Here is an 8,393-nt window from a genome sequence, read left to right on the forward strand (position 1 = left end):
AATTTGTTATTACTGCTTTCTGGCTCCCAATGCAGTCCCCACAGATGAAAACAAAGTCTAAAACAAAGACTAGACGCTCACTGCTCTTTTATGTGTGAACAATCCATGCAAAAGGAAACATGAGCAACAGTTAACACCTGTCAGTCATCTGTGAACTTAATTTTTCACAGCTGGAAATGGGAGGACTCTACACAAATTGCTGTTTCTACAAAATCGTAAAATTTATTTTCTCTTTGTAAAATTTCTCTTACATACCATGAAATTAAACCTGATTGTCGGTAAATTTGTCATATTCATCTTTTGATCTCAAATCCAATGCCTTGATGCCAAATCCAAATAGCAAAAATAACACAACAAACTCTACCATTCGTATACTTGCTGTGGGCACTGCACATATTTTCCCCATTTGGGGGGAGCAAAAGCAATTGGGAAGTTGGCTGCTCAGCTCCTTGGTCAGCTGTGTGTCTACATCATGAGTTCATGCACTAGAAAACTAACAAAAGTTCTAGAGTTGATTTTTGGTGTGGAATTTGCATTTAGAGTCTATCCCTGTTGTCTCTCAATATGAGGACCAAAGAAGTGTCAATGTTGGTATAGCAGGCCAACATGAGGCTGAAGAACACTGGATGTCAAAATCAACTCTTAGGAAGCAAGAATTCACTGGTGAACTTAAAATAGCAAATGACCTGCTTGACCATGGAAGACCACTGTAGTGGATGACCAAAGAATACTTTCAATTGTAAAGAAAATCCCCTTTCCAACTGTCAGCCAGGTCAAGAACACTCTCTAGAATGTAGGCACTGATGTGTAAAAAGTCCACCATAAAGAAAAGACTACACCAGCATAATGCAAACCACTGGTATGCCCCAAGAACAAAACAACCAGGTTTGCTTAAAATAAGTATATTAAATGAACTGTCAGCACCAGTATATTCAAAACAAAATCTAAATTTTTGTTCAAAACCATCCTTTTTGAATAAAAGACACGATGTTTTGAGTTTGAACATTGTGGTGTGTGCATGTCCTCTGCGCGAATGGTTTGAAAGTAGTTTGCAAATCCAAATATCATCCATCCAAATATCACATGGCTGGTGGCATCACATTTGATCAACCAGGTGCAGTTCAACTTTCTTTTTGGTTCATTTCATCAGTGTACTGTTCTGTGGGAGCACCGTCTTGGTTGTGACTGGAATAACATTACTTGTGAGATTAATAATGTTGAAGAAACACTTTCTGAAATTGTACAAAGATATTGTTATCTTTATAATCAAAACTAATTTCGCACATACTCTACATTTCCAAAAGTACGTGGACACCCCTTCTAATCAGTGGTTTTGGCTAATTCAGCCACACCCATGACTAAAAGGTGCATCAAGTCAAGCATATAGCTATACAATCTCCATTAACAAACATTGGCAGTAGAATGGTTTGTACTGAAGAGCCACATAGGATGCCACTTTTCAAACAAAGCAGTTCTTCAAATTTCTGACCTGCTAGAGCTGTCCCTGTCAAATGTGCTGTTATTAGTGAAGTGAAAACATATAGGAGTAATAACAGCTCAGCTGCGAAGCAGTAGGCCACTCAAGCTCACAGAATGGGACCGCAGAGTGCTGAAGCGTGTAGTGCATTAAAAAAAAAGTTCCGAACTACCTTGGGAAACAGAATCAGCTCAAGAACTGTTCATCCAGTCAACTGTTCATCAAGACTGTACACAAGTCTAAGATCACCATGCACAATGCCAAGAATTGGCTTGAGTGTTGTAAAGCTCACCACCTTTGGACTCTGGAGCAGAGGAATGCATTCTCTGGAGTGATTAAACATGCTTCACTGTCTGGCAGGCTGATGGACGAATCTGGGTTGATAGAATGCATGGTGCCAACTGTACTGGCCAAAAAAGCGCCAACCGTAAAGTCTGGTGGAGGACGAATAATGGGTCTGAGGTTTTTCATGGTTTGGGTTAAGCCCCTTATTTCCAGTGAAAGGAAAATACAATGACATTCTAGATAATTGTGCACTTCCAACGTTGTGGCAATAGTTTGGGGAAGGACCTTTCCTGTTTCAGTATGACAATGCCCCCTTGCACTAAGCATGGTCCACAAGAAATTGTTCATCAAAGACCTTTGAATGAATTGGATTGCCAAAAGTCGTGTTCCACAATCGACTGGAAAGTCTTCTTTCTGTTACAGCAGCAAATGGGGTTTCAAACCATATGAATTGCCCATGGTTTTGAAATGTTTCAACAAGTACATATGTGTGTGATGTTCAGATGTCCACATACTTTTGCAAATGTATAGTCACATGTATGATCACAAAATTCATTCATTGCAATCGTGATAAAGTTGACGAAGATTTTAGAGTGGGGATGAATAACTGTCAGCGTTGTAGTTATAGAAATGACACAATACAATAAATAACACCGCCGACATTTTGCTTTTCACTGAAATTGAAACTTTGAAAAAACTATTATCTACATGGCAGCTGTGTGAAATGTAACCAATTTGTGTGCAGTCCTTGTCTGAAGAAATAACTTTTTTTTTTAAAGAGAATTTTTTTAAATACTTTTTTTCATTTTGTGTTTTCTCTTGGTTTGTGCCTGTAAATGCCTTTGGTACATTTTTCCCTTAGCCTTTATAAGAAAACCATTATAATGTAGAAATACAACTGTTGAAATTGATTGAGTGGTGTGTTTTATTTCAACAAAATATTTTTGCAACATATGGTATTGTGATTTTTATGAAATTATGTCACTGTGGGTGCAGAAATCGATGCTGTAATGCTAGGAAGTAAGCAGTTTAAAGTGACTTAAAACAAAGTTCACCAAGTTCGTTTTGAGTATACCAACCACGGTGTTCGAGGACATGTTTGCCGGTGGTAAATGTAAAATAGTTTGCACGTCAAGTATACTGGTTACGTGAGGGAGGGGAGAGTGTTGGAGGACCACACGCAACTGAACAGGGAAGCAAAAAGCTTATCCCCACTGAGGCTAGAGGAAACGAGGACGGGAAAAAATAAAGCAGACTGACAGGAGTGAAAACTCAAACTCCCTGTCGAGCCTTAAAAAACGGCCAAACAAAAAACAACCCTGTTAAAACAAGGGCGAGAAACAGAGAAACAAAAACACTGAGCACAGCTCAGGAACGAAAAATAGTTGGGATATAAACCAGGGAAACCCAACGTAACGGAGTCGCAGCTCAGACCCAAAACAAAAGGAAAACTTGGGGGTCGAACACCGAGATACCCAAGAACCTAAGACCACAGCTTAGGAAAATGAAAAGGTAAAGCCCTAACGGTCTGCTGGCACGAAGCCCAGAAACACAGACCGAAATACAAACCTTCTAAGGGGGAAGCATTTCTTGAGAAGAGAGAGAGAGAACAGGAGGTTTTTTAAACAGGCTCTGAAATACCTTACCGGCTCAATGAGAACGTAAGTTGACACTGAAGCAAGGACTGAAAGTCAGACAGTGTCTTAAATAGCCTTGCCTGATGCAGGTGGCCGAAATCACGGCATAGGGAGGAATAATTGAGAACAGGTGCATCCAATAAGGTAATAATCAGGCCGGGAGGCCAAAAAACAGAACTGAACCCCAAACCCATGACAGGTTATTTTAACCTGTATCAAAGTAATGGTAATGAATTCCTTAAAATCTTTTATTTTACCTACCTTGGCCTCTATGCTGTTCTGTGCACCTGGTTCCTAAACCTTTCTGTGAGCCCTGACATAATGGATATCCTCCAGCGGATCCCATAGACACTTCAACAAAAGAAGAGCACCATGCCCAGAAACGTCCCAAACACATTTTAGAATAACAAATACAGGTAAAGGTGCACACATATGGTGAAAGTGTGTAAAGACATGTGTGTAAAGAGATTGTCAGTGCACTGTAGACATGCCGTAGTATGGTCATTTTAAATGCCTTTAACCCTTTTGAGCAAGTTAAATGTTATATAACTGCTCTCATTTTTTATTTGGGCATTTCCCACTGTTTCTAATGAAACCTAGCATGCCCCCGTACAACATTTAAAAATATTGTAGCATGATCACAGAAGTAATCGAATAGAATTTAACATGCATTTAATTTATATAACTTGCATACAGCCAAAATAGATTTATGTAAAAATCTCTCAAAATAATTACTCAACTCTCCAGCCATTTTCTGGAGACAAAAAGATCATAATTCTGCGTGTTTAACCTGAAATATTTTGATCAAGCTCGATACACCTAAAAAGTCTGTGTTACATTTTCCTCCATGTTAGATTTGGCCCCACTCTCCCCAACTGTAATTTCTACATGGAGAAAGTGTATGAAATACCCTTAAATAAAAGTACAACTGTGGAGTAGAGAGCCTAATCAAGAAAAAATATGTCTTTGTCCAAACATGATGGAGCTCACTGTATATTCAGATTAAATATTTGTGAAGATGGTTTGAAAGCCAATTTTTAATTCAGGCCTAAGGATTTATGTGTCCCAAGTCTATAGATGCAGAAGGTTTCCCTTTTGAGCAGGGTTCTGTCAATGTCCCCACCCCTGAATGACATTTAGTTTTACAATGGCAATATATCTGAGAGCTAATCAAATGTCCTACATGGATAAAATGGGCTGTAATGGGGCCTCACCTTTCCCCTGTCTATATGCTGCTTTGATGTTCACTGATTCTGTCTATTGGTTTTGCCTACATATGATAGACCATAAGGACATCTCAGCATGTAAATTATATTGGTAGATGAACACATAATTAATCCTTTCACTTGAAATAATTGTACTTCATGGGGATGGGTAAAAGAACCACATTTGTAAGTGAGATTACACTGACTGAGCTCATTGTCTGCACTTGTAGTTACCCTCTGGGATTTTGTACAAAAATATGTGTGGGGTCTCAGATGGGTTGTCTAATCTTACCGCAATGTCCTGCACATTTGATGGCTTTTTAAATACTAGACAAATGAATGCATGAAAGTATTTTTTAATTTGGTATCCTAATCAATGATATACTGGTGTGTTTTTTATAGCATCCTTAAATTATTTTCACAGTGAAAAATATTGAGTGAAACATGGCATATTTTCAGCTCTCTTTTTGCTTAGGTTGATGAGTTTCAGTTTGGATTTGACTATGAAATTGACCATGGGTCTTTTGGATCCATATATGGTTTATCCCCTTTCCTTTAATGTTTTTTTGTGAGATTTTGGGCTTGTTTGGGGTAAGAGAAATGTAAACTCCATATCTTTCTGATACAGTTAAATTGATTTACTGGGAGGCTTCTGATAAGAGGTCTGGGGTGGAAGCTGTCTGCTCTGAAGAGGACATTCCTATGAGTGGGCTACCGGTGAAGATTTATATATAGGAAGGTACATATGTCAGTACATCCAGAAAGCTGATTTTAGATTCTTCATAGTTCATTGTAAAACTCAAGTGTTCATTCATGATCATCATGATTGCTTGTATGTATGAGAATCAAACAGTATATCATCAGAATTTAAAATCACTTGTTGTTTCAAGCATTCCAAGATACAAGTTTACAAATTCTGGAGCCATTATACTGCCCATAGCAGCCCCTTTCTGTTGTAAATAAGAAAGAAAAGAAAAAAGCTCTAAAAAGGAAGTAGTTTGATGTTAAGTGTCTAGGATTCAAAAATTGTGTTATATTCCCCAGAAGTGACAACTGATAGTCTTCTTAATATTTATCTCAAATTTTTAACCCAATTATAACCATTAAATTGTAATAAAGATTACTGTGACCTGTTCAGCAGATAAGGACAGGGCGGGCATGTACCCTGTGCTCATTAATATTCATATCCATAAGAGACCTCATATGTAAACCATTCCTTGTCGCTAGTTTAGAGCAGGTTGTCCAGTGCTGTAACATTAGACTACCCGATAACACAAAATAAAGCAACATAAGCTAGGCTTTACTATCATATGGTTAAACCTGCAGATTATTCTGTGTGTACTAACATTGTAACACGGAGCTACTGTCCAATCATATTAGACTGGACAGCAGTCTCAAACTCCGGATATTACACCCAAATAAAGAAAGACTTTAATTCCATATATCTAAGCTTGAAAGCTAAATTATCACCAGCTAACAATAGGCCTACTTACCACATCATGCATCCATCACGCATCTGTTCTGTGACTACGGGGAGTGTCACTAGCAGCAACAGTTAGGAGGGAGTGAGAAGGCACAGCACCAGGCACCAGTGCTTTTCAGCAAAGCCACATTGTTTGCGAAAATGGGCCCTACAAATGTTAACTGTTGGGGTTTACTGGAAAAGCAAAAAGCATATTGGTTTATTTGCATCTAAAGAAGGCACAATATTTAGGCATTCCAACTTGCCCGCACAAAAGTGGAACCAGCATCATTTACATAATACTTGTAGAAAAAGTTTCACCAATCAGTAGCGTTTAGTGAACCCTGCCCACTGAAAACCTGGTGTTTAGCCAAGGGAGAAAACAAATCAATCTTGGCACAGGCTTTTCTAAATTTAATATAACATAACATAACATAACATAATGATGAGAACAGGCCATTCAGCCCAACAACACTCACCATTTTCCTAACTAAATTGTACCTAGTGCTGTGATTACCAACAATCTAGATAGTGTCAGATGTGCAGTGCTTAGATTATGGCCTTAGAGAGGGAAACAGTGAATTTGATACAATATTATATTGTTTATAAGAATGTGGCCTGGCCTCTCTGTCACAAGCATCAAAGCAAATGTGATTTGGGCAATTTAAAATCCACTAATACCCTAACCTAGGCAGACAATTTATGGGTCTCACTTCCTGCAGAGTTTGTCTCAGAAGAGACAAACCAGAAGACACAGGACACCATATTGGGGGTCGGAGACCCTGCATGCCTAACATTTCCCTTTTCTTTAAGTTTGAATGCAATCTTTAGGTAGGCCAGTCCTTGTCATAAATGAGCCTGACAACCCTTCCCTTCTCTCCTTCTACACCTTAAAGTAGGCAGTATACTTCGTACGAAGTAGAACTTTTTGAACAAAACGAAGCAATCAGAACAACTGACGAACAATAAGACGCGGTGTTGTGTGTTCGTACGGTGCAGTGTGCGACGACCTCTCCCTCTCAGCTATTGGCCCAAATATCGCATAGTTGGTTACGTCACGGTTGAGTTCAGAGGGCTGAATTCACATGCTAATATACGGAGAGTCAACGCCAATCTCTCTTCTGTAGAGATGGGAATTGTGAGTTCCCGCATGTTAGATGAATGGTACTACTCGTTTCAGCAAGTCATCAAAACGGAAATAAGAGAAAGTGGACCCCCTCGTCTAGGCTCGCATTTGCCGAATGTACAGACAAAACTCTACATTCTCCGTCCTACTCTAATTTAGATTTCTAATTCTTTGCCTTTTTTCTTCTTTTGCATAGCTACATAAACTAAAGCCACTTTAAACTTTTTGTTTTGTGTTGTGATCTCGCGTAGCCCTTCTCTTTATACAACCATGGCGTAGCCGCGAGACGGAGGTCTGGTTGAGATTCCAGACCCAGTTAATAGCTGCCTCGTTGTTATTATTCGTAATTATTCACGCCCCAGCGGCATGGAGTGACTTTAAACGGTGCGGTGTTCTCACTTTGTATACCGGCAACAGTGTTCGTGGACATGTTCGCCGGTGGTTCTCAATCCTGAAGTTCTTTCTTCTTATTGAGTACACTGCCAGCTTAACTCGGCATCACCCAATCAGGGAAAACATCTTTAACCCATGCTGGGTAAGGTATTAAGATGGCTGCAGGAAGTTTTTGTCTTGCGGTTGGTTTCAGAGTTTTGGAGAATAATTTTTTTTCTTTATATTACTTTGGGACAAAAGCTGTGGTTTGGTATCTTTCATTTATTTCCTGTGTGACTGTCCATATCTGTAACCTTTGTTAAATTTTTTAAGGTAGTTGAACCTCTTCATTAAATTAGACGTGAATACTTGTTGTATTGTTGTAACTTAATAAATTTCTTAATTTTCACCTGGTTGTGAGTTGTACATTTGGTAAAGTTTGATCCAACAGTTTGCTCTGCCTATCAACGCATATGGCAATTTGATTGATAATTAATACCTTTGATAATAATTACCAAATGAAATCAAATAAATATATTTTACATGTTGAGTAAGTGAGGTGTTTTAACGGTTGATGTACTTGTGTTCAGTATTCAGAGTCAGACGAGGGTGTTAACAGTTGAAACTGCTGGGTTCGGAAAATTAAATATATTTCAATTATTCCTCACCTTGCTGACAGCATATTCACAAAGCAATGACACTTTGGGTGCTGCGGGTAGGAATGTCAATGTCCAGGTACCTCAGGCACTTCTGTGTGCACTAGTTTACCGTTTTCTACCTGTGGCCAACTGTCTCTGCAATAACACTGAAACACCCCTACCTACATTGC

The sequence above is a fragment of the Anguilla anguilla genome, chromosome 4 (genome assembly GCF_013347855.1).
Source record: "Anguilla anguilla isolate fAngAng1 chromosome 4, fAngAng1.pri, whole genome shotgun sequence".
Taxonomy (NCBI): domain Eukaryota; kingdom Metazoa; phylum Chordata; class Actinopteri; order Anguilliformes; family Anguillidae; genus Anguilla; species Anguilla anguilla.